The following is a 27,364-nucleotide window of genomic DNA, read 5'->3' as shown; positions in this document are numbered from 1 at the left end:
ATAGCAAGAGGGGAAAAAAGAACAGCACAAAAACTGAATTCTACAACATCAAGTACCATGTGAAACATGGAAAAGTCCATGCTTTATCTATAGCTGAAGCCATCTGGTAAAAAAAAAACAAAACAAAAAAAGGGTGTGGGGGAGGATTCACATTCTATCAACCAGATGTAGATGACAAGATACTTAATGTTTGACAATTTGGAATCAGGCATCTAAAGGGCTGAATTTTTTACTTTTCAAGCAGATGTGTGCTGCCCTGTAAAATCTGTGAAACATGCAAGTATCTATTCGGTATTAATTCTATTGAGTGCTTGCTGTTGCTGTTTGGTCTTTAAGTCGTGTTCAGTTCCTTGTGACCTCGTGGACTGAACCTGCCAGGCTCCTCCGTTCATGGGATTTCCCAGGTAAGAATGCTGGAATGGATTGCCATTTCCTTTTGCAGGGGATCTTCCTGACCAGGGATCGAACCCATGTCTCCTTTACCGCTGAGCTATCTGGGAAGCATATTGAGTGCTTAAGTCTTTAGTTATTTGTCTGATTTTGTCCTGATAAACACCTTTTATGTAAGTATTATACTAATTGTACTTTTGAGATGATGTCAGGGTGTGCATAAGAAGATAATGTGAAAACTAAACCTTCCCCAAGCCTTTAGCAACTCTGGTATTTCAAGGAACATAGATGAGGGGACAGCTGGGGTTGGCAGGATGACCCACAGAGATTAGTAAATGATAATGGGTAAATGAGATAAATGGAGACTTTCTAGCATTTTTGCTTAAGGGTTCCAAAGTTAAACTTTCCAATTTACAGATGTGTGTGATAATAACCACTAACACCAGTTTCTGTTGAAGGGTGGAGCTGTGTTCCCTCCCTGTTATTTACCTGGGGCCAAACTGTGGTGGAGGTAATGAAGATAATGGCGACCTCCTCCAAGAGATCCCAGGCACACACTGCTGCACTCCGTGCCCCCAGCCCTGCCGCAGGCCACCACGACCCACGCCTCTGCCGGAGACTCCTGGACACTCACGGGCAAGTCTGGTCAGTCTCCTGCGGGGTCCCTGCTCCTTTCTCCTGGGTCCTGGTGCACAAGGTCCTATTTGTGCCTCCAAGAGTCTACTTCCCGGTCCTGTGCAAGTTCTGGCAGCTCTGTGGTGGGGTTAATGGCGACCTCCTCCAAGAGGGCTTATGCCATGCCCAGGTCTGCTGCACCCAGAGCCGCTGCGCCGTGGCAGTCCACTGCCTGCCCGCACCTCCTCAGGAGACACTCAAAGACAGTTCTGTCTCAGTCTCTGTGGGGTCTCTAGGCTGAAACTAGGCTGCATCTCTGAAGGTGCACTCCTAATCCTCTCCTCAGGATTCAGCCCTTTGGAACATGTTAATACAGTTCTCCAGGAATTCCCTTCAGTCACGTATCACATGCTTGAAGCTTAAATGATGAAAAATGTCTTTAAAAAGCAGAGACATTACTTTGCCAACAAAGGTCTGTCTAGTCAAAGCTGTGGTTTTTCCAGTAGTTATGTATGGATGTAAGAGTTGGACTATAAAGAAAGCTGAGCGCCGAAGAACTGATGCTTTTGAACTGTGGTGTTGGAGAAGACTCTTGAGAATCCCTTGGACTGCAAGGAGATCCAATCAGTCCATCCTAAAGGAAATCAACCCTGAATATTCATTGAAAGGACTGATGTTGAAGCTGAAGCTCCAATACTTTGGCCACCTGATGCAAAGAACTAACTCCTTGGATGTTGGAAAAGATTGAAGGCGGGAAGAGAAGGGGATGACAGAGGATGAACTGATTGGATGGCATCACTGATTCAATGGACAAGAGTTTGAGTAAACTCTGGGAGTTGGTGATGGACAGGGAGGCCTGGCGGGCTGCAGTCCATGGAGTCACAAAGAGCCAGACACGACTGAGCAACTAAACTGAACTGAACACCAGTTTATAACTTTATAGTGTCAAAACTTTCTCTGTCATGATTACATTTGAGCTTTGTCACAGGCCTATTACACAGAAAGTTTTCTAAAAACCTATCCAACAATTTCATCTCAAAGCAACTCAACAATTATTGACCTGAGTCTGGAGTGTCCATATATAAAGTACTGTACTAGTCATAGTGGAGAGGGAGCAAAACAAAGGTCAATAAAGGCACAGTCTTTGTCTTCAAAGAACTTAAACAGGGAGACAGACACAACCACTATATCACAAAATAGAAAGCTGAGTATAACAAATGCAATAGGGACTCTCCTGGCAGTCCAGTGGTTAAGAATCTGCCTTCCAATGCAGGGGACTCGGGTTCAATCCCTGAAGAGGAACTAAGATCCCACATGCAGCAGGGCAACTAAGTCCACGTGTCACAACTAAGACCCAAAGCAGCAAAATAAATAAATGAATGCATTTCAAAAATTTATATTAAAAATAAACAAATAAAAATGCAATAAAACATACCTAATTCTCTTCAAATGAAGTAGCACAAGTTGCTTTAAGATCTGGAAAGGAAGTTTGAAAGGTTATGATAAAAGGCACTGTTTTATAAAGTTGAAATACTTTTATGCAAGGAGGTATCCATGTCATAGATTATATATGGTGTTAGCTTTCACTCATATGACAATTATTCAACACTGACAATATTCCAGGAGCGTGTTAGCTAGTGTCTTTCTTTAAAAAAATTATAACATTAAATTTTGTCAAATTTCTTATGAAAATCACCACAATATGACATTCAACTGAAGAATAAAAATCTTGGTCAGTCTACTGCATGCCTTATTTATACCATGTTGGGCAACACATTTGACAAGTGAATCGATCAAACGTATGTCTTGTTCAGACACATGATTCTAGAAATTCCAGAAAGTCTCTCTTCATTCAATTTACCCATTATCATTCACCAAATAAACTGATTGTCAGAACAAAGCAAGGAAGTGTAACACTTTCCCACATACCGGGGAAATGAGGCAAACCTCATTTTAAGTCCAGACATTGTAATAGTAAAAGGTAGCTATTGGCATCTCATTAAACACAAAATTCTAAAACTGAACATTTCTGATTTCCCTTCTATGTACAACTTTTACTTAGCAAGCAGTACTGTACCTAAAACAAGATAGAGTTGCCCAAGGATTGACACCATTTGAGCATCATCATCATCATTTTGGTAAAAAGTCACAAAGTTGTCAGTTGTTTTGTTAGTCTCAACTATTTGTTAACAGGGCTTCCCTGGTAGCTCAGCTGGTAAAGAATCTGCCTGCAATGCAGGAGACTTGGGTTCGATCCCAGGTTTGGGAAGATCCCCTGGAGAAGGGAAAGGCTACCCACTGCAGTATTCTGACCTGGAGAATTCCATGGACTGCATTGTCCATGGGGTCACAAAGAGTTGGACACCACTGAGCGACTTTCACTTTCACTCTCATTTTAATAGTTTAGGACTTTCCCCTACAAGTGTCTGACTAATAGAATTTGGTGTGCTAAAGTTTACCCATTTTTATAAGAATTATATGCTAAATCTTTGAAGCACACAAGGAAAGATGGATTGCTAGACAGACAGACTGGGGTTATAACTATTGTTTTCACTACAGATGTCATCTTTAGACATTACCTGACTCTCTACTATAAAACATAGGGAAATTTGTTTCCTTAACACTATGTTTTACAGTTCCTTCCCTATTTTAAAACAATATCATTATTATTTTTTTAGTTGTTAAGGTATATAACATTTACCTTTTAAATCATAATAGTAACAGTTGTTTAGCTTTAGTTTTATATTTAATCATAAATATAATCTAAGAGTAATATAAAACAACATGTTACATTATGAGCCTTCTTTTAAATAATAGGAATGCTCACATATATTTTAAAGTTGAAACTTCTACCATATCCCACCACCCCCTGCTTCCTCCCACCTTACCTCCCAGGAAAAAAAATTGGCCAAAATTGCAAAGTAACACATATTTTTTTTTAAATTGGGCAACCATGGACATCTAGTGCTTACAGAGAATCTCATTTTAAATTATATGAATCACTAAATGTGCAAGAGAGTTGAACTATAAAGAAAGCTGAGCACCAAAGAATTGTTGCTTTTGAACTGTGGTGTTGGAGAAGACTCTTGAGAGTCCCTTGCACTGCAAGGAGATCCAACCAGTCCATCCTAAAGGAGATCAGTCCTGAATATTCATTGGAAGGACTGATGCTGAAGCTGAAGCTCCAATACTTTGGCCACCTGATGTGAAGAACTGACTCATTAGAAAAGGCCCTGATGCTGGGAAAGACTGAAGGCAGGAGAAGAAGGGGACGACAGAGAATGAGATGGTTGGATGGCATCACTGACTTGACAGACATGACTTTGAGCAAGCTCCAGGTAATGGACAGGGAAGCCTGGCATGCTGCAGGTCATGAGTTTGCAAAGAGTCAAACACGACTGAGCAACTGAACTGAAAGGTGTAAGGTAGACCTTCAGATCGCTTAAACATTTCTAGTGGATAATACAGTCAAAAAGTCTTCCAGTAGCCAGAGGCTTTTTCTCTATCTTGTGTATTATTTTCTATATACTTTGTACTGTAACTTTTCTTTCAATAATCTGTATATCACACAAAAGTATCTGAATAGGATCATCCAACATCTAGACTTTCATACATCTTTCAGCAGTCTTTTAGGCCCAGCAGTATTTTACCTGGAAGACTAAATGTGCTCTATTTATTTTTAACTGTGTCAGATTTCTCCTACATTTTACTGATCTTCCTTGAAAAAACAGAACTATTTTCTTAGAGAAACCAATCGACTTTGGAGTAAAATGGTGAAAAGGGCAGCTCCTCATCTTGGAGCTTTCAGACTGCTGTCCGTCTGTGCTGTGCTATGCCAAGTCTCAGTCATGTCCGACTCTGGGACCCCTTGGCCTGTAGCCCACCAGGCTCCTCTGTTCCTGGGATTCTCCAGGCAAGAAAACTGGAGCGGGTTGCCATGGCCTCCTCCAGGGGATCTACCCGACCCAGGGAACCTGCGTCTCTTATGTCTCCTGCATTGGCAGGAGGCTTCTTTACCACTGGTGCTAACTGGGAAGTCCTACTGTTCATCTACACAGGGTCAAAATCATCAGATCAGTCAGTTTAATCTTAACTCAGTGTAAACAGACTACTCAACTACTCTCATCAATATGGGCTGAAGTTACACATAGACTACGTCTTAGAAGTTTCTGGTTATCATATATATATATATAAAGAGACATGACTCAAAGTTCAAGTTTTGAGTTTTGAAAACTCAAAGTTTTTAGATTCAAATTCTCATGAAAATCAAAACTGAACTGTGTAGAAGGCTGAAAAATAAGCACATTAACAAAATTACAAGACCACGTCTGATTTTCACTAAACCCGTTATTTCAGTTCCTGTTATCTTTTCAGGTATATTTCATGACTATCTTAATCCTTTCTTTAAAACTTGGAAGACGACTAGAGAAACAGAAACTTTTATTTTGGGGGATTATTAGTGTTCCACAATTCTTCTTTCCATTGGGCAATAAAGACTGGCCACTGGTGGCAGAGGGATATTCAAGTGGCAGTTAACGAGAGTATGCAGAACTGTGGGATGCCATGTCTGTGAGGTGCCACAAATAGGCTGATCAATTTTTATAACCTTGGTTGATAATTCTCTGCTATGAGGTCTGACTCTCTTCACTTATGAAATTAAAGCTATTTCTCCTTTTTCCATCTCTACAGGGACTTTATGATTAAAAAAACAATAAATATGATAAAAACAATGTGCTTTATGTGCAGTCATTGTGGGGCTCTACAGTGATTTTACAATGGCTTCTTAGCTGTTGACTGAACTTTCCAAAACTTTATAGAGATGATTTCAACACTACTGGACTGGATTGAGGTTCTGAGGGTATGCAAGTACTTTTGTTAAGCAGTCTTGAGTATCCCAAACATTAAGGGTGTGGATATCACTTGGGCCTCACTACACCGACTCAAAACAGCACATTTATAGTGAGTATTTGCTCTGTGCTAGATACAGTGCTAAGAGCACTGAGAATAAAGTTATAAACATGAGAGACATTGTCCCAGTCCCCTCAAGTCTGTGGTCTACTAGGGGTAAGAAAATCAAATATCACAACACAGTGTGATAATCTTGCTGTAGAGAAAGAATTGCGCATTGTCGGAGCACAGAGAAGGCTGTTAGCCAAACATGAGTCTGTTAACCTTTCCTGAGGAAGCGACACGTAAGCTGAGACTTAAGGTAGTGGAGTTAGAGGGTGTGGAATGGCATGGAGAATCTTTTATAGTTTCCCGGAGAGAATCATTTGTGCCTCAAGTATATTCTCCGTGCTAGGGCCTTGGTTCTTTCTCCTGGGCCTCACCTGGGGTCACTCTTCTGTCTGGTCAGATTCCTTGTTCTCAGTCCCTCTTGCTTTGCACAGTGTCAGAGAGCTTATAAAGGAGACAGGAGAAGAAGACATATGTCTAGAATTTAGATCTGGACTTACTGCCTTTCCTTTCAAAGAAAGGCCCTATTTAGAGTGGTCAGTTCAGATTTTCTCCAGTGACTGAACATAGTTAAAATCTCTACCACACACTCCTGGCATCCAGTCTCCTCTTTTTCCCCCTAGCGTTTTCCATTCCAAACAAACAAAAATGTTGGCATGTGGACTACTGCCATCAGCTGATGGCTTGGTTTTGATCTTGGAGAGTGTCACAGACACCAACCTCACACTGCATTCAGGGGCTTCCTGGAGCGTGGCTGCCATCTGTCCTGCTTCCGTGGTGACCCACAGAAGCTCTTGGCACACTGGTGGGCCATCCAGTTACATTTTCCAGAGAGGAGTGATAATTGCAAGATTTACTGAGCAGAGAAATATGACCCATTAAATTTAACCTAAAAATAATTTTTGCTCAGAAAAAGAAAATCTAATTACCTTGGTCTTCACTATGAAAAATTGGGTTCATCTGGGTACAGACACATGGAACCTTCCTTTGAAGTAGATCGTACATTCCAAAATATCTCTGGCAGAGCCTGGGGTCTGCTTCTGATTAGATAATTGACATAAACCTTCCTCCAATAAACACTGAACCCTTCAAAAACAGAGGAACCCAAGAATAAAATACATCTATGTTTTGAGCAGAAAGCCTTCTGTGATAATTGGTTACCAGAAATCAGTTTCCTTTTCCTTTTATCAACCAGCATTAAGACTTAAGAAACAAAAAGTATGCTTGATGAAATTCTAGCTGAAACTTCAAATCAGTCTTGGATCTATTCTAGATGGTATCAGGCTTATCATTGACTTTAAGGTAGTACTTCCATATTTACAGTGTTTCATCCTTATCCCACAAAACTAAATTCATTGCTAATAACTTCTAGTTAAATAAGTAAGTACTAGGAATACAACATAGCTAATACTGCTGTATGATATATATTAATAGGAAGTTAAGAGAGGAAATCCTGTAAGTTGTCATCACAAAGAGAAATTGTTTTTCCCTTTATTCTTTTCTTCTTTCTATTTTATCTATAAGAACAGATGAGTGTTAGCTCAATTTAGTGTGGTAAGTATTTCACAATCTACACATGAAAATCAAACCTTCATGCTGTATGCCTTAAACTTATACAGAGTGGTAAGTCACTTACACCTCAATAATATCTTGTTGCTAATAAAAATTTTAACAAGTAAAGCACTGTATTCACCTCAGAATATTTGGGTGTGTGCACTCAAAATAGCTTAAGTGTGTGTGTGTGTGTGCGTGCTAAGTCACTTCAGTCGTGTCTGACTCTTTGTGACCCAATGGACTATAGCCTGCCAGGCTCCTCTGTCCATGGGATTTTCCAGGCAAGAATACTGGAGTGGGTTGCCATTCCCTTCTCCAGGGGATCTTCCCAACCCAGAGATCAAACCCGTGTCTCTTATGTCTCCTGCGCTGGCCGGCGGGTTCTTTATCACTAGGGCCACCTGGGAAGCCCAGTTTAAGTACACCATGAAAAAAACAACAACACCAAACAACTTGTGTGTGTGTGACTTGCCTCCTCCTACAAAAACTGTGATTGATATATGTATATATGCTGCTAAGTCGCTAATATATGCATATTGTACATATGTGGATCAAACTTGAAAAGAGTTAACTAAGAAAAAGAGGAAAAGGGAAAACTCTGTCTCAGTGAGTTGAAGGTTACTCTGAGGAAAACGATTGTTTGAGAATTGCTATCTTGCTGCCACACACCTGTGACTTTTCAGGCAAATCCTATATGGGGAAATAAAAAAACAATATCCTCTGTCTTGAAAGGCTTCTTATATAATGGAGCGAGTAAGAGAATTCCTGCCTCACTCAACTTTCTAAGTACCTTGTGCCAACTGATTTCTACCTTCCCATATGGTTTTTCCATTTAGCTTTTGTATACTTCATGAAAAGAAACAATAACTTTGTTCTGCTCTCAACATGCTGGACTTTGTGAAGATAATATTTTAGAAGAAATGTAGTTTTTTTAAAAAGTTCACTTCCAGGTGAGTTTGTCTCTGAAAAGTGTGGAGAAGTGCTCCATAAACAATACTCAGGTTCTTCCCTGTAAGAAGGTCAGGTTTTAGAAGACAATGTGGTTGTTATGAATTATTTCTTGTTTTGAAAAGTCCTTCCTACATGAACAAGATCTGCAGGTTGTACCAAAGTTGATTTCTCGGGTTTTGATAGTGTACTGTAGTTACATAAGATACTACCACTGGGGAAGACTGAGTGAAGGGTTCTTAAGGACCTCTGTGTACTATTTTTGCAACTTCCTGCAAATCTATAATTATTTCAAAATAGAAAGTTAAAAAATGAAAATAAATGTCAGTGGTCAAAAAGCACAAACAAAGAAAATAGTCCTTTCTGAAGGTACGTGTTTGTTGAGACTATAACTGTTTGTTAAATGGAACTCTTAGTCCTGTAGACAGCAAGCTTGTCTACTTTACACTCCTCCTAAGGTACACTCTTGACAGTTTTGACCATACATAAGACTAGTGATAAAAAATGAAAATAAAAATAAAACCAAAACAATCATGATTTCCTAGCAAATGTAAACAGCACTTCACTGCTCTGCTTATAACATTAACATTCTCTACAATAAATAATCCAACTCAATGAATCAACACCTCTAATAGTCACTGTTTCAAAAACAACAGATAAATGATCATTTTTAAAGCCAGGAAGAAAACAGATTTCATCAGGGATTTCATCATTAATTTCATTGTTCTACTGTCTGATTCAGTAAAACCTCACCTACTAAATCCATGGGATTGTTAATGAAATGTGACCTGCACTGGAACCAATGAAATTGTCTTTACTTGTATTTGGCAGAAAACATTGATCATATGATCAATGCCCAAAGTGTCCTTACTCTCTAAATTTTACCCTTTAATTTGGAGACTCCAAAAGTCTTCTAAAATGCCAGTCCAGTCAAAGCAGTAACATAAACATAAATCTTCCAAACTCACTGAACCCACTCCAGGTTTCTTGCCTGGAGAATCCCCATGGACAAAGGGGCCTGGTGGGCTACAGTCCACGGGGTCGCAAAGGGTTGGACCCAACTGAACAACTAAGCACAGTGCATACAAAACGGCCCACAGCTAGCTTAAAATGGCTGGATAGAGACTGTTCAGGAACGGTTCTGTTGCTGTGAATGTACGCCTGATCTGAGAATGGCATCCTAAACTTATTTATTTTTGAAATTTATTAACTTAATTTGGCTGCCTTGAGTCTTAGTTGCAGCGTGAGGGATCTTTTGCTGCCTTGCTCGAGCTCAGTAGTCGTGGCTTGTGGGCTTAGTTGCCCCCATGGTATGTGGGATCTTAGTTCCCTGACCAGGGATCAAACCTATGTCCTCTGCATTGCAAGACGGATTCCTAACCACTGGACCATCTGGGAAGTCCCCTAAACTCTTTTAAATATTTTGGAGTAGCCTTTAAAATGCAAACTAAATATAATTAGTCAAGTTCTACTTTCTCTAGCATATGAAAATTACTAACTGGAAAATGCAAGAACTCCAGTAATTTCCTTCAATAAAAGGTTGTTAATTGACAAGCTGTGAGATTCTTAGTCTGAAGGTAATGGCAGGATCCTTCTGTTCCTCAACCTCACCTAGTTTTTCTGGGAACACAGTTGCTGATTTGATATACACAAATAACCAGATACTGTTAACACTTGATTTAATATAACATTTTGTTTTATTTTAAAACTCTATAGTCTATATTTGTGCATATAAGCTCTTTCACTTTTCCAGAAAAATAAAATATTAGGACTGAAGGAAGATTGCAACTGGAAGGAAAGTACCTAACTGAACTAAATTACCAAACCCTTAGCTAGGCTGGGAGGAAAACAGAATAGCAATGAGCAAAACTAGTATTCTAGATGTGGTCAAGAGAAGACTAGATGGATTCACAACTCAATGACCCTGGTTAACATAACTGCAATTAAAAGGAAGATTCTTAAGAAACTGATATTCACAAAAGGAATATACACCACTTAGATTTTTTAATAGACTTTTTTAGAGGAAAGATCTTTTTAAATGCTTTATTTGATAAAAACAAACTTTTGAGAATATATTGATAATGTTAAGTATTCGGGCTTCCCAAGTAGCTCAGATGGTAAAGAATCTGCCTGCAATGCAGGGGACCCAAGTTCGATCCTTGGGTTGGGAAGATCCGCTGGAGAAGAGAATGGCTATCTACTCCAGTATTCTTGCCTGGAGAGTTCCATGAACAGAGGAGCCTGACGGGCTGCAGTCCATAGGGTTTCAAAGAGTTGGACATAACTGAAGTGGCTGAACACACATGCACACACAAGTGACTAACACACATTTGATCTCTACTTTCCATGCATTTGGTTCAAACACCAGATTTCTCAGTCCAACTAGATCAGTAAAGGTGTTCAGCTTAGTCAAAACCCTAGACCCTGTCAGCTTCTAGAAGTTAAAATAAAACTCTGGGACTGGGATCTCATAGTCCTAAACATTCCCTCAACCTTAAAAAATCATAAAAAAACCATTGGTTTGGTCACTCCTTCAGACCAGGTAACAACATTGATGACCCAGCAGGAGCTGGTGCAGATCAGAGCAGCTGATTGGAGGAACACTGCTCGTAATTGTGAAGGACCAGGAGAAACTGAGAGAAACACAGAGTGGGGTGCAGGGCTCAGCTCCGTGAAGGAGGGAGAGAAGGAAGGCGAGTAGGTAAGAATAGTTTTTGATTAGAGAGCAGTTCTGAGAAAGTCAGGCAAGGACTTCTGTGGTGGTCCAGTGGTTAAGACTTCACCTTCCAATGCAGGGGATGTGGGTTCAATCCCTGGTCAGAGAGCTAAAATCCCATGTGCCTCATGGCCAAAAAACCAAAACAGATAGCAGAAACAATATTGTAACCAATTCAATAAAGACTTTAAAAATGGTCCTTCCCCCACCCCCAATCTTGATAAAGAAGTCAGTCAAGACCTAGGGTAGTCCTCAAAACCAAGTTGCCCATCAGAGGAGTCCCACATCTCCCAGGAACAAGCCTACTTTAATATCCCCGGCGAGGTTCCATGGGATCTGTGGTTTCAGCAAGAACACAGACTTTAAAGTGCAGCTGCTGAGGCGTCGAGCAATTACACCCCCAACAGCTGAAGAGCTGAGAGGCCATTCCGAAGTTGCTGCTGTGGACTCAACTTTACCTTTCATTACTGCTGTATATTCACCTTCCACTGCCATCAGGTCGGTGAACTCCCTAGGAAGTCTCACAATAATGTCTGTATTGTTGTGCTTTAATATAAATATCTCCATATGACATATTTTTGTCTCTGTCTTACTCCTGCTTGATCTTTAAGGCCCAGATGAAACCCCATCTCCTCCGAGTAGTCTTATCAGATCATGATGACTTCCATTTAAACTCTTTCTCCTGCTCTGGCTGGGTCTGACCCCTGCCTTCTATCATTTAACTACATACTATTTTATCCTGTTCTCAATGGTTATATGTCTGATCATGTAGCTTTCATCCATTCTAACAATCTCAAAGTCCCTGACTTTGCCCTTCTCTGTAATCATCTTAGGATTCACCACAGTGTGACAAGAAATATGGTTAATTGAAAGTAAGTATCATTCTCAGAAAGACGATTCTAAATGTAGAATTTAAATCTTATAAGTAAATTTTAGGTTGGTATCAGCTACATCAAAGTCCCTAGCCCACCCATCTTATTCCCTAAAGAGGTCTCAAGTCTAAGCCTCCTGAAACTAATTAGAATTACTGTTTCCTTACAAAACAAGATGGCACCATTAACTAAGTATACTAAAGGATGAAGAGCAATCATAAGCAATTGTTGCTTTGGGTTGAGGGGATGCAGCCGGACATTGGTTTTTAAAAGACATTTTATTTGGCTATATTGAATTTTAGCTGTGGCATATTCATCGTGTCATGTGGGGTCTTCTGTTGCAGCACATGGACTTTCTAGTTTTGGCATGCTGACTTAGTTGCCCTGTGGCATATAGGATCTGAGTTCCCCAACCAGGGATTGAACCTGCATCCCTGCATTGCAAGGTGGACTCTTAACCACTGGACCACCAGGCAAGTCCCCAGATGCTGCTTATGAGGGCCACAAAAGTGAGGCCAGGTAGCTTACCAGGTCATCCTAAACACACCAGTGAAGGGGCAAACTTGGGCTCACAGCCCTCTCTCAGAATCTGGCAAGTAGTGAGGTAGGTCAGGATCAGGAAAGTTGGAGCTTGGTCAATAGATTCATGTTTTGGCTGTGTGCTGTCACTTCAGTTGTGTCCAACTATTTGTGACTCCAAGGACTATAGCCCCCCAGGCTCCTCTTTCCGTGGGATTCTCTGGGCAAGAGTACTGGAGTGGGTTGCCATTCCCTTCTTCAGGGACCTTCCCGACCCAGGGATCGAACCTATGTCTCTCGTGTCTCCTGAACTGGCAGGAGGGTTCTTTATCACTAGTGCCACCCGGAAAACCCTTCATGTACTAGAGTTACACCTGTTTACAGAGGATGATGCAATCTAGTCAGAAAGACAGAGTGTAAAGGGCTTGGCTAAGGTCGCCAGTGGGAGTCAACAAGTCTAGTGAGTTCAAGATTCAGGAGGGAGAAGTCTGTTAAGGAAAGATCTTTTGTGGGAGCAGAAACTGCTTCTCGCTTTGCTTGTTTGTTTTTTTCCAACACTAGATCTTTAAAGATTTACCGTTCTTCCAAATCCTTATTCATTCATTCACTTGTTCATACTCCTGAGCATATTACAGGAGAATGCTAGGACTAGGGACACAGACATAGGCAAGTGAAATTCTAGTGTTTCAGAAGACTGTAAAGTAAAACAGTATTAAATCTTGGTGAGCTAAGGGCTAAAAAAGAGGAACAAATATTATGCAGGAGTAGAGGTGGCCTATAGAGCTTTAGCACTCTTAGTAAACTACCCCTCCACAAGCCTCTACTGAGCACTAAGTTGGCTAGAAAAAGAAGCCCCAGAATTCTGCATGTTCCTGGAAAGAAACCCCTCCCTTCTCAGCAGTAGTCCTAGTCTGTACATGAGACCATCAGGACTGACTGTAACACGCACTATGTTCTGCAAGGCTCCCAAGACTGTCAGATCCTCCTACATTACCCATATTCCAAGTCCAGCTGGCTCTATGCATCTCCTGTTCTGATCCCATATCACCCTCCTACCTGATTTCTCTAGAACTCAGAATCCGTCATCAACCAAGACCCCATATTGCAAACTCTTCAATTACTCCCTCCAATTTCATGCTTCATAAATCCCTTTACAATTTGCACTCCTTCTGTCATCCACACCCGTTTATTACAGAGCTTGGGGGTGGAGGAGGTATCCTCCTTTCTTCTCTTTGCCATTTTTCATCCCTCGTTTCTCCCTAAAAATACTACCCATTACCTGTTCTTGTTACAGTCATTTACTGATTTCTGCATTACTCCCCTTCATTTCTAGAAGATTTTAGCTCCTGGTTATAACTCTTTGCAACTTGATACCTGCCAAAATTCTCAGTGATTTCAAATTTCATGTATGTGATCCTTCTAATACCTGGCTTCCTAGTTCCTTGAGCTCCTCTCTTCCAGTGATCTTGTTCTCCAACATATCTCAGCCACCCACCTCCTTTCCCAGATGATACCCCCATGATTCATCGCTCTAAACACTACTTTCCATGTAGCAGGAAGGCAGCTGAACCCAGCTGGAGGAAATTCATAGCTAAGCTGACTGGTTTTATTTGAAATTCATTACTACTAATGTTGAGTGGATCCTTAGTGCTACCTGGCAGTTCTATGTTTCTTGAGTCTAAACATCCTCTCCTCTGTTAAAACCTCCCAAATCTCCTCTCCCCTTCCCAGCTTAGCTGATAAACTTGCTTCCTATTTCACTGAGAAAATGAAGGCGATCAGATGGAAACGTCACAGGTTCCCACCATCCTATTTCCCAATCTACCTATAGCTGAATCCTTCCCAAGGGCATTGACTTAGCAACTGCTAACTTCTCTTCTTTATCATCAATATTTTTTCTCCACCAAATTATTTCAACCATACATGCCTAAATATACCTCATCTTAAAAGAAAAGAGAACTTTTATTAAACTCATGTGATGCTTCAAAAACTATTGCAATCCTCTGCTCCTTTGTCAATAAAAATTCTGAGGCTTCCTTGGTGGGTCAGTGGTAAAGAATCCACCTGCCAATGCAGGAGACACAGGTTCGATCCCTGATCCATGAAGACCCCACGTGCCGCGGAGCAGCTAAGCCCAGACACAACTATTGAGCCTGTGCCCTAGAGCCTGGGAGCCACAACTAACGATGCCCGTGAGCCCTAGAGGCCAAGCTTCGCAACAATAGAAGCCAGCACAGTGAGAAGCCTGAGCACTGCGATTAAAGAGTAGCCCCAGCTCCCCTCAACCAGGGAAAAGCCCAAGTGCAGTAACATGACACAGAACAGTCAAAAATAAATACATGAATAAATAAAAAAATAAAAAATTTTTTAAAAATCTGGAAAGAGTTGCCTTTACTCACAGTTTCTACTTCTTTTCCTCCCATTTTCTCTTGAAATCCATGCGAATCAGGCTTTTTATCCACTTTTCTTTTAGAATCATCAATATTTCTATGTTGCTAAATCCAATGATCATTGTTTTACTTGGCCTATTAGCATTTGACATGGTTGCTTCCTCTCTTTGGAAGTCCTTTCTTCCCTTGGTTTCTAGCACATCACACCTTCCTGGTTCTCTTTCTACTTCCATTAGCTATTCTTCTTGGTCTCCTGGGCTGGTTCCTGGCCTTCATTCTGATCTTTAAAAGTTGGAGGACCCTGGAAATTGTCCTAAGATTGTGTTTCTCTATCTAACTCACTTCCCTGATCACATCTTGTCACTTGGCATTAAATATCATGAAAGTGCTGATGACTCTCAAAAACATCTTCACCCAGGACCTCTCCCCTGAACCCCAGATTTGTATATCCAACACCCTATTTAACAATTCCAATCAGATGAATAGTTGTTATGTTAAATTCAAAATGTCCAAAACCAAACTATGGTTTTCCAAGCCCCAATGTCTACATTTTTCCTGAACCTAGTAAATGAAAATTCCTTTCTTCCAATTTTTTAAACTAAAAACCTTGAGCTCATTTTTGACTCCTTTTTTCCAATGATTTTCTGGTAAACATGTAAGAAGTTTTGTAACAGGGTGGGCAGTAGGAGAAGGTCCAACTTTCTGTGTATAAATACTCCCAAAGTTATGCATTTCTAGCAGCACAGATCACATCACTGAATACTAAGCTGCAAAGAGATGCATACTCGCTCTTCATCATGTAATATTTCCACCATGCAGATAACCAAAGATGTAAATAACTTCAAGAGCTTAGGTAATTGTAAAATGTAGTAAAATAACTAGGAAATGATGAGGCTTTTTTTTTTTAATTCATTACCTTTGTTTTAATACAATTTTTAATTAGAAGTTTATATAATTAAAACACCACCCTTATGGCAGAAAGTGAAGAAGAACTAAAGAGCCTCTTGATGAAAGTGAAAGAGAGAGTGAAAAAGTTGACTTAAAGCTCAACATTCAGAAAACTAAGATCATGGCATCCGGTCCCATCACTTCATGGCAAATAGATGGGGAAACAGTGGACACAGTGTCAGACTTTATTTTTCTGGGCTCCAAAATCACTGCAGATGGTGATTGCAGCCATGAAATTAAAATACGCTTACTTCTTGGAAGGAAAATTATGATCAAACTAGACAGCATATTAAAAAGCAGAGACATTACTTTGCTAACAAAGATCCGTCTAGTCAAGGCTATGGTTTTTCCAGTGGTCATGTATGGATGTGACAGTTGGACTATAAAGAAGGCTGAGTGCCAAAGAATTGATGCTTTTGAACTGTGGTGTTGGAGAAGACTCTTAAGAGTTCCTTGTACTGCAAGTAGATCCAACCAGTCCATCTTAAAAGAGATCAGTCCTGGGTGTTCATTGAAAGGACTGATGTTGAAGCTGAAACTTCAATACTTTGGCCACCTTATGCGAAGAGCTGACTCATTGGAAAAGACCCTGATGCTGGGAAAGATTGAGGGCAGGAGGAGAAGGGGACGACAGAGGATGAGATGGTTGGATGGCATCACTGACTCGATGGACATGGGTTTGGGTGGACTCCAGGAGTTGGTGATGGGTAGGGAGGCCTGGTGTGCTGTGGTTCATGGGGTCACAAGAGTCGGACACGACTGAGCAACTGAACTGAACTGAACACAGTTTGTGCTTAACAACTGGTTTACAAAATTCCTAAAAATTTAGCTATTGGTTCTCATGAACTCTAATGAGCTGTCTCCAGAATACCACTTACTATCTGTTTCTCTTTCACTTTTCAATTCATTAGCAAATCAAGATGGCTCTCTGTTCAAAACAAATAACCAGAAGCTGATCACTTTTTATTGCCTCCATCACTGCCACTCTAACACAATCCATCATTCTCTTTGAGCTATATCAGCTTCCCCACCGCCCCACTCTTCCCACGGGAGTCTGTTCTCAACACAGGAATCAGATGTAAATGCTAAGTCAGTTCACATCACTCTTTTGCTTAAAACTTTCTAATTGCTTCCTGATTTACACAGAATAAAATCCCAACTTCAACAAATGGTCCACAAGGCATTACCTGAAAGAATGGGGATAAAATGGAAGAAAGAAGAGAAATGAAAGAGAGGTAGAAGAAGAGAAGGAAGGATGAAAGAATGAAAAAAGAAAAAAGAGAAAGAAAATAAATGATAATGATACGGACAGGTGGTGCTGTGAGAGCAGACAGGTATAGAGCTTAGATAGGGGAGAGGGAAATTTTCCTGGAGGATGGAGCCCTTCAGTGGCCCCTGGGGTACAGAGTCAATTGAACCCCAATTTTGTATTCTGCTTGTTCAGTCTTTCTGTGTAGTTCCAGATTTGGGAGAAGCAGAACTGAAGATGGCATTCTTCTTTCTTTATAGAAAATACCATACCAGCCTAGATGGCTAAAGAGATAATCATAAGAAGCAAGAGAGTAATGGTGGCATGCTACGTATCACAGTCCTGTGACATTCTTAGTAACAGTCTGGTCTCGGAAAAAAATGGCTAATTGCAAATATTTGATAAGTGCTTAAAAGTTTTCCCCAAAGCTCCAAACCCTAAGGGAAGATAGAGTGTTCCCAGGCCAGACTAAAACCTTTTAACCTTAAGTCCCTCAAACATAAATATGTTGCCAAGATGCCGAGTGGATATTTAAATCATCCACTTCCTGTTTCAGTGCTATCTCTCTGTTTTGGAGAGGGACCAAAAATGTTTCATTCCTTTTGGCACTGTTTTCTTCATTTAAAAAGGATTTATACTTCAGGGGTTTTGACTCCAGAAGGAAAAAAAAAAAAGGGAAAAGAGCACATATTTTGGATGTCAGATTCTGAATGTTTTGACCCTTTCAAACAAGAACGCACTATTCTGTAGCCAGTGGGGTGAGAGAACCAGATCGGGGATAGAACATGTCCAAATGGGCTTCTAAAGTGACAAGCAAAGAGGGAAAATTGGCCCACCTACAATAACTTGTTTAGGAAACATTAAAAATAGCCCATCCAAGAAGTAGATCTTTTGCAAGTAGTTTTGTTTAAATGTAACTTAAGATAATCTAGCTAAGCATTTCCATCATGCCCAAGCTATCAGTCAGTTAAACTTCAAATGTGATGAAAACACAGCTATGGGTAGTTTTATGAAGTTTTCATTAAAATGAATAGGAGTAAATAGAAGGTTCTGAATGGTGAATCTTAGAGAGCCTTCTCTGAAGGTTCTCAACCAGGATGAGGGCTGGTGGGGGAATGGGTGAGGATAATTTCAGAATGTCCTGAGTAGCACAATTCACACTATCAGCCCGCGGAGTTTGAAAAAACTCTCCAGCCAATTCTGATTGTATTTGGCAACCCTTCTGCCCAGTTCTGAGTCCCCAGGGAGACAGAATAATATCAGAGGTATTAATCGTGTCAGTGAACATTCCTATCTTCAATTAACTGAATTCAATTCAGCATTTGTTGATCCTCTACTTTGGATTTGAAGTTATAGTTTACAGTGGAATTGAAGGCAGGATATACAAAGATCAATGAAAATTGTTCCTGCCTGATGGTGAAGTGGAGAGAAAAGAATAGTTAATTCTTTCAGTCAGATATAATACATAGAGGTTTAAATTGTGGGAAACTTCTCCATCCACTCTGACTGGGACAAGAAGGAGGTGGTGGTACATGAGCTGAACTATGGATTATTGACTTTCAGTCCATAGAGAGTGAATGGAAAAGGACCCAAGGACCAAGAGACTTTCTTCTTAGCTGATGGCTTGTGTTGATAGACATGTTTCTGGAAAATTATGTGTGTAACTTGGGTGGTTAGTCATTCCTCTTTGGTCCAGGAGATGCCAAGAGTCTGGCCCACACACACCTAGCAGCTGCACTGTCAGCTGAAAGGGAATGGGAAGTATACTCAGACTGAGAATACAAAGGTTGAGAACAGAATGACCAACTGAGCAAACCTCACAGAAAAACTTTGAGTTCCATTAAACTGCTACCCAATTAAAAAACTGGCATACACTTGGGTATGGGTACAGAAGGCCTTCTGCCACCACAAAGAGGAGTATGAATGAAGAAGTCAATGGTTTGATCTTCTTAATGGTCAGATCATCGGTTGTAGACTGTAGCTCTCACTCCATGAAGCCATTGCAGAGGGCACACTTTTGACCTATGGTGCTTATACAAGAATATATTGATGACTAGAAAAACAACATGCAAATATCCTACCAAGAGCATTTTCATAGTGCATATTCTTATAAATAAATCATGGTAATTATAACCAATATAATTATAAGCAACCAGAGAAAGGGAGACTAGACCCTCACCAGGCATAATCTGGCAATTCAGAGGTGTGTCAGAAACTGGAAAAATCTAGAAAACACTGAGAATCTAGAAAACAGAGAATAATTCACAGAGGAGATTTGCCATCTCCAACCATTTGATTCTCTTCACACAGGCAGGATTTGTCTGTTCCTTGAAAATGCAGGATTAGGCCAGCTGGGTTAATTAGACAACTGGCAACTAGTCACAATATGTTCACTGTAGTAAGCATTTCTGATTTTTAAGTTTATGCTATTTCTGAGACTAATATTAATCAAATTAAGTACTTTTATTAAAATTCAATATCTGCTAAGTGTTTTGGTGACCTTACTATATCTGTAAGCTATCCAAGAATCCTTTAAAAGTGTATAGTCTTTGGTTTTCTAAACTTTGTCAAATTGTGGGGAAAAAAAATCTTTAAACTTGAGGGTGTTCTTGTGGAATTTGGCTCTCATGTCCCATTTCTGTCTGTATAGCTTAATTTTTTTTCTAGCAATGAAAATATGTTCTCATCACCTCTATGATACAAAGCAAAATGTTGGCTCACAGTCTCTTGCAATTGTGAGTAAGCTGTCAAGGCATTAATATTTTTGTGGCTCCAAAGCTGATTTGAAGGAATTTTAATCTTATTGTCTTTGTTTTCCAATGTGACTACTATCCTAAACCTTTCTTTTCATGTTGGAAAATAAAAAATGACAGACATGACTAAAACTGACAGTCAAAATATAGACAACTGTACCATGTCGAATGTACATTTTGTTCTAGAGGAAGTGTTGTTCTCATAGAAAAGACATGAGCTGAAAGTAACATTTATCATCTTCATAAAAAAAAAAAAATCAAGGTTACAAGAGGGGGGAACTAATATGTATTGAACCTCTACAGGCTCTGTGCTAAATTATTTATGTTATTTCATTTAGTTCTTATAACATCCAGCCCTGCCTTTTTTTTTTTTTTTTTACAGATGAGGAAATGAAAACTTGAAGGGGTTCAGAATTTTACCTATAGGTCTTATATACTGTACAGACCCTGTGACTTTTGTCCTACACTAGGTTCTCACTTGTCTGTCAATTCTAATCTATCAGCCTCAGCTGCCTAGAATACTGCACTGAAAAAGAATTCTGAATCCATGAGAAAGAACACTACGTTTAATTACCAATGTCAGTCAAAGGCTAGCAGCATTATTGGTAGTAAGAATATTATTTGCACCCCCATTATTATACATAAGGGCCTTCCCAGGCGGTGCTAGTGGTAAAGAACCTGCCTGCCAATGCAGGAGACATAAGAAACACGGGTTCAAACCCTGGGTGTGGAAGATCCACTGGAGGTGGGCGTGGCGACCCACTCTAGTATTCTAGCATGGAGAATCCCATGGTCAGAGGAGCCTGGTGGGCTATAGTCCAGAGGGTCTCAAAGAGTTGTACATGACTGAAGCGACTTAGTATAGACTCATTATACATAAATCATATTGGTAATTTTAGCTCAAAAGTAGAAAGCTTGGAGGAACATATTATCCTCATGGGTTTTAGCCTTACTATCATTTTCTTTGTAAACATAGATTTTTTTATAAGTTAGTCTTTCCCCTAGTTGTACTATTTTCTCACCACCCTAGACTCCTTAACTACTTTTTTTCATCCCTCCGGAATGAGTCCCTCATTACTGGTTTTCAAAGAGTTAGTTCAGAGTTATGACCAATGTTACACTGTTGAAATTTTATTTTTAAATACTTCAGTGTATTCAATGTAATTTATACATATGTGTGAGAGCTGGAGAATAAAAAAGGCTGAGTGCCAAAGAATTGATGCCTTCAAACTATGGTGCTGGAGTAGACTCTTGACAGTCCCTTGAGCAGCAAGGAGATCAAACCAGTCAATCCTAAAGGAAATCAACCCTGAATATTCATTGGAAGAACTGGAGCTGAAGCTTAAGCTCCAGTACTCTGGCTACCTGATGCAAAGAACTGACTCATTGGAAAAGACCCTGATGCTGGGAAAGACTGAAGGCAGGAGGAGAAGGGGACACAGGAGATGAAATGGTTGGATGGCATCATCGACTCAATGGATATGAGTTTGAGCAAACTCTGGGAGATGGTGAAGGACAGAGAAGCCTGGCATGCTGCAGTCTATGGGGTCTCGAAGAGTTGGACATGACTAAGCAATGAACAACAACAAATGCATGTGTGTGTAAATTAACTCTAACCTGTATGCTAGGAACTATTGTTAATTAGTATATGAAGGACTCTAGTTAGGAATATACACTACATAAAGTGTATAAGCCTGATGTCTAAAATACCACTGAAAGTGAAAGTGAAAGTCGCTCAGTCGTTCCGACTCTTTGTGACCCCATGGACTAGTCCATGGAATTCTCCAGACTAGAATACTGGAGTGGGTAGTCGTTCCCTTCTCCAGGGGATCTTCCCAATCCAGTGATCGAACCCAGGTTTCCTGAATCGCAGGCGAATTCTTTACCAGCTGAGCCATAGGGAAGCCCAAAATACCATTATCTAAATACATACCTAAGAAGCCTATGAATTAGCATAAAGGATGCAGAAATAGCTTTTCATTTGGCAAATGAGTTGGGGGTTCAATATATATGATTGATTTGCCTAGAAAGACTTGTTCATGCATCTCATCCTAGTGTGTATAGCAATTAAGAATCTGGCAAGCCCTGCATTGGAGAAGTGCCATAACTCTAGGATCCTATTTGGGCTTCAAATACGCCCATTTAAAAATTTGGACCTGGGTGGAAGGAAAACTGATGCTGTCATCAGAATATTGTAATCCTTGCCAGGGAGTAAACCTTTTGTAAAAGGTGTTTGTCAGAGCACTTAAAAGGACAAAGTGAGAGCGTCTCCAAGTCTACAGAACAGATTTTCTAGTTGTTTCTGTTCCTACTGGCTAATGAATGTTTGCATGGGTACAGAACTTAGCTTCTGAGCCTCATTTCCATTGTAACATAGCTGGTTATCTGGCAGGTTATCTGAGAGGAAGCAGTGACTGTATCTGATAATTAGAGACTACTGACATTAACCATAAAGAGCCAGGCAAATTAGAGTGGGTGTTTTTACAACAACCAGTATTGTGGAAGTCCAGTAGAGACGTCTTCCTCCTTCTCTCCTCTCCCAACCCCCCAGAATTCCAGAGTTATTCACCTTGATGAAAGAGGGGCAGGGGGAGTTTTGGAAGAGCCTCAGCTATACAACTCTAAGCCACAAGACTATCCTGGGAATAGAGGTGGGAGCAGAGCTTTGAATCAAATAAGAGATGAGATTGAAATTTTAAAATAAACATTTATCTTTCTTGAGTTTGGATGCTGGGCGGAGATGTACTTAAGGGACTCCTCTACTCTATGATAAAAGAAAGTTTGAAACAGAACAGTTAAAGGTACTAATAAAAAAAAAAAAACAAACCATAAAACCATGTTGTCTTTATACACCCAGTGATTTGAGACTTCTTAATAAACCAGTCATTCTATCACAGAAAGAATTTTCTATAGTTAGGTTAATGTTTAAATATGTATGCAATTAGACGTCTCCAGATCTCATATTCTTTATGATTCTCAAGGTGCAAGGTTTATATTTCTCCCATTAGGAGAATCATCTCTGTTTAAGAAGTTGAGCATGGAAAAACATAAATAGGAGTAGGAACTAGCTTTTCCTACCATCATGACTGTTTTTTGAAAAGTGAAAGTGTTAGTTGTTTAGTCATGTCCAACTCTTTGAAACTCCATGGACTGTAGCCCTCCAGCTTCGTCTATCCATGGAATTCCCCAAGCAAGAATACTGGAGTGGGTAGCCATTCCCTTCTCCAGAGCATCTTCCTGACCAGGGATTGAACCCAGGTCTCTTGCCTTGCAGGCGGATTCCTTACCATCTGAGCCACCAGGGAAGCCCATAACAATTCTCTACCTACACACAAACACAAAAGGTTAACTTTCTGAGTATCTTCCTCCCATCACAGATATCTCAGAGGAGGCAACAAATTTCCTTTTAAAAGATATTCAAGGCTAAATCTCCAATAGGTTAACTTAATTTTCCTCAATTATTAATAATAATGCGGACTGAATGAAGAAATAGGTAAAAATTTGAAACTTAAAAAAAGGCAACAAAGATTATCAAGATATTCCAAAGAATTTAGTTTCATCTATCAGATCTACTTTTGGGGAGTCAGACTTTAAAGGAAGAAAAAAAGAAGAAAAAAGCTACCAGATAAAAAATGTGCCTTAGACCAGTATCCCCAAATTACTAGTTTCTTTAGTGACTTAACTAACTGATACATACAGAAAAACAAGTACTATAAAAACTATATCGAGAAAACTTTTTGCAGATAAAATTAATGACCAAGGATTGATAACATACACAAAAACAAATGTATACATTATAACTTACTCAGAGTTCTAAGAGATAAATCTTTTGAATCAATTATTTTCTATTTCTGCTCAACATGGTAGACTAAGCAGATTCAAGAAGTGTTCCTACTATGCTCCAAACACATAAATGTTGCAGAAAAGCATTTAGAAACATTTAAATGAGGTTGAGATGGTTAGATAGCATCATAGTCTCAATGGACATGAACTTGAGCAAACTGTGGGAGATGGTAGAGGGCAGGGAAGTGGCACGCTGCAGTCCATGGGGTCTCAAAGAGCTGTACATGACTTAGCAACTAAGCAACAACAAATGAGGCTGACAGCAAGAGGGGAACACTTATAAGCTACAGAATCCAGAGGGAATTCAAAGACAAAGAGGTTAGCCTTTACTGAAGGTGTGGCAGATTTCATTGTTAACATGACAGAAAAACTATACCTAAGTATAAAGCCAAGACTAGGAAGATGGTGCTCCATCTATGAACGAGAACAGGAATACTCCACCTAAGATAACTCACTAATGGGGAAGCAATCTGTCAGCAAGAGTCAAACCCTGGACTGAAACAGAGAAGACCTCTTTCTGTGTAAGGGAATGGGATCCAAATCTGAACTTCCCACTTAAAACTTCCAGCCCAGAAACAAAAGAGACACATGATCTAAAAACCAGTGAAATTGACAGAGACTAGTGAAGGCAAACGGGAAACCATCCTGTGGGGGTGCCTCCACAATCCAGGCCTTAAAACATCTCAAACTGCTAGAGCTGTGCTTATGAGTACCAGCAGGAGATTGTGAAAGTCTTCTTGGCATAAACTTGTTCAAGGAAAAGAATCTAGAGATATAGGCATTTGGTGATTGTTCATTGAAAAATAATTGGTGCAATATATGCCAGGGGGCCTAAGAGTGCCCCGTACTTACAGCTTCATTGGTATTTTATTGTCTCACTTCTAAATATGGACATCCAGTCAAGGATCACCAGTATTTTTAGGAAGGAATTAAAGACAGAAGCCAGCACAAACAACAAAATATAGAAACACAGAGGAAACACGGATGAGACAGGAAGAGAAAAACACTTAAAAGCATAAATGATATTTTCAAGAAGATGGGAGAACCATTGTATCTCTGAAAAAAATCAGTATGTTACAAAAAGGAACATTCAAAACAATAAGACCAAGCAAAGAATTCTTGGAAATTCAAAGTATTATGGTTAAAAACAAGGAATATAAAGCCAAAATTAAGGAAACCTCTAAAGGAAACCTTTAGAATAAGATCTAAAAAAGATCTGAGAAAATATAAAATCAGAGGATAAGTGTATAAGATATGATCGAGTTCTCCTGAGAACATGGAAAATGAATGAGAAGGAAATTGCCACCAAAATGATATAAGAAAATTTCCCCAAACTAAAAGATGTGTTTTTCTAGATTCAACAGGTGCACTGTGCTTGCTTCGGCAGCACATATACTAAAATTGGAACGATACAGAGAAGATTAGCATGGCCCCTGCGCAAGGATGACACGCAAATTCGTGAAGCGTTCCATATTTTGTGAAATAAAAGTTTAAACACTGAAAAAAAAAAAAAAAACAAAAAAAACAGGTGCACTAAGTATTCAAAAGAATGAATAAAAATCCTAATAATACCAGGGTACATTGTCATAAAATTTCAGAATATTAAAAATAAAAAGATCTTAAATGTTTCCACCAAGGAAAAAAAATCAGGCAACATACAAATGTTCAGCCTTCAAAATGGCATCAGATGTGAAAAATCAACATTGGAGTCTAGAAGACAATGTAGGCATACTTTGAGAAGTTCTAGGGAAAATAAATAATTTTCAGCCTAGAATTCCATGTGTAAGCAAATAATCAACCAAGTGTAAGATAAACGAAAGACACTAAAATTTGTTCTTCTCCTCTGCATCCATGTTCAGGAAGATCCTAGATGATCTTCTCCATCAAATCAGGGTATTAAAGAAAGAGAAAGAATGGGATTCAGGGAACAGGATTCAAATTTCAACCCACATGCAAAGGAAATTCCTTTCAATCCTAGGAAGGAAATTCCTAAGATGACTGTGAAGTAAAGATTTAGAACAGCTAGCTGTGCAACAAACCTAGAAAAATTCTAAGCAGTTTCCAAAAAGGATACCTTTAAAGAAAAAAAAATGTCAATTTACCTGATGTATTTGACTGTATTGAAGAGTTTGATGTTTGCATTAATGATATAAAGTTAAGCAGGTAAAAGAAACATAGTAACTATTAAATTATGAGAGTTGGGAGAAGGAAGCTAATAATATAAGAAATAAAAAGTAATAATAGTATTAATATATACTATGTGATCAGCTAGGAGCAATATTTATACAGTAATAATATTAGAAAAATGGGGAATATGATGTCTATTTCTGACAGTAGTTTCTCTTCTGTTTCATAGATCTGTTTGTTAATTCTTACACCAATATCAAACTGTTTTGATTTTGGTAGTCTTATTAGTAATAGAGATTATCCGTTAACTTTCTGCTATAGCAGATAAGGATTTGGCATGCTTATACAGCAGGTTAGTTCCGTTTTCAAATAATACGTGCAATATGTCTTATATAATAAACGTACTACAGAAGGTCTAACAATTCTGAAAACTCAAGGAAAATAGTGTATATACTTTTTTTTTTTTAAGATTAATAATTGGTCCCATTGCTTTAAATTTAGAGACACTTCACTTGAAATGCTTTCTGAAGCTTGAAGAAAAATATATTGAGCAAATTATGTTAAAATGTAGCTAATTTACTATTTAAAATTAAGTCTGAGGGCTTCCCTAGTGGTCCAGTGTTGAAGAATCCATCTTGCAATGCAAGAGATACTGGTTTGATGCCAATTGCTGCAGAGCAACTAAGCCCGAGAGCCTTAACTACTGAGCCTGAGTGCTGCAACTACTGAGGTCTGCTCCTAGAGGCTGTGCTCTGCAACAAGAGAAGCCTCCGCAGGGAGAAGCCTGCACACCCCAATGAAGAGTAGACCCTACTTGCTGCAAATAGAGAAAGCCTGGTGTGGCAGTGAAGACCTATCACAGCCAATAAATAAATGTCTTAAAAAAAATTAAGTTCGTCCTATGTTTCCAAATTTTCAATCAGTCTGTATATCATGAATCATAACAAATGAACTTATACATCAAATGATAAAAATCTTTGAGGATATTTAGAATTTGTGAAACGGGAATCCACTCCAGTACCTGTGCCTGGAAAATCCCATGGACCGAGGAGCCTGGTCGGTTACAGTCTATGGGGTCACAAAGACTCGGACACAAGTGAGTGACTTCACTTTCTTTCACTATATGCCATTTACGAAAGAGTCACTTTATTTTTATTTTTTAAATGTTTTAAATTTTTATTTCACAAAGGAATACTGATGTGAAAGGTTTAGAATTTATTTAATAAGTAAATAACCATAGAAAGAAAGGCATTGCAGCAATATTAATAGCAGGCACAGTAGAATTTAAGGTGAATTAATGATGAAAAGAATACTCCATCAGAAAGATTTAAAAATCACGAACATATATGTATTGATAACAGAGCTTTAAAACATGTGAACCATAATAATGACAAGTTTTACAAGTAGAAGTAGGCAAATTCACAGTCACAGCTCTCTTAGTAATTAACAGATTAAGAAACTAAAAAAATTAATAAGTATATAAG

General features: G+C 39.3%; 1 protein-coding gene and 1 non-coding gene across 6 annotated transcripts in view; one reads left to right on the top strand and one right to left on the bottom strand.

The window, feature by feature from the left end:
* The window catches only part of CALD1 (caldesmon 1), a 202,601-nt gene that overhangs the window by 154,725 nt on the left and 20,512 nt on the right, over positions 1–27,364 (bottom strand). For 4 of the 5 annotated variants that reach the window (XM_065939008.1, XM_065939007.1, XM_065939012.1 and 1 more), the window contains exon 2: positions 2,441–2,481. The exons of the other annotated variant lie outside the window; for it this stretch is intronic. The gene's annotated coding sequence lies outside the window, so the exon portion shown is untranslated. The remainder of the gene's footprint in view (positions 1–2,440; positions 2,482–27,364) is intronic. 5 annotated transcript variants of the gene reach the window in all.
* LOC136171346 (U6 spliceosomal RNA) lies at positions 25,125–25,231 on the top strand. The gene has a single exon (XR_010663870.1). It is a non-coding gene; the product is annotated as a U6 spliceosomal RNA (small nuclear RNA).

The sequence above is a fragment of the Muntiacus reevesi genome, chromosome 6, assembly GCF_963930625.1.
Source record: "Muntiacus reevesi chromosome 6, mMunRee1.1, whole genome shotgun sequence".
NCBI classification, from domain to species: Eukaryota; Metazoa; Chordata; class Mammalia; order Artiodactyla; family Cervidae; genus Muntiacus; species Muntiacus reevesi.
This window is presented reverse-complemented; position numbering and strand designations above follow the sequence as displayed.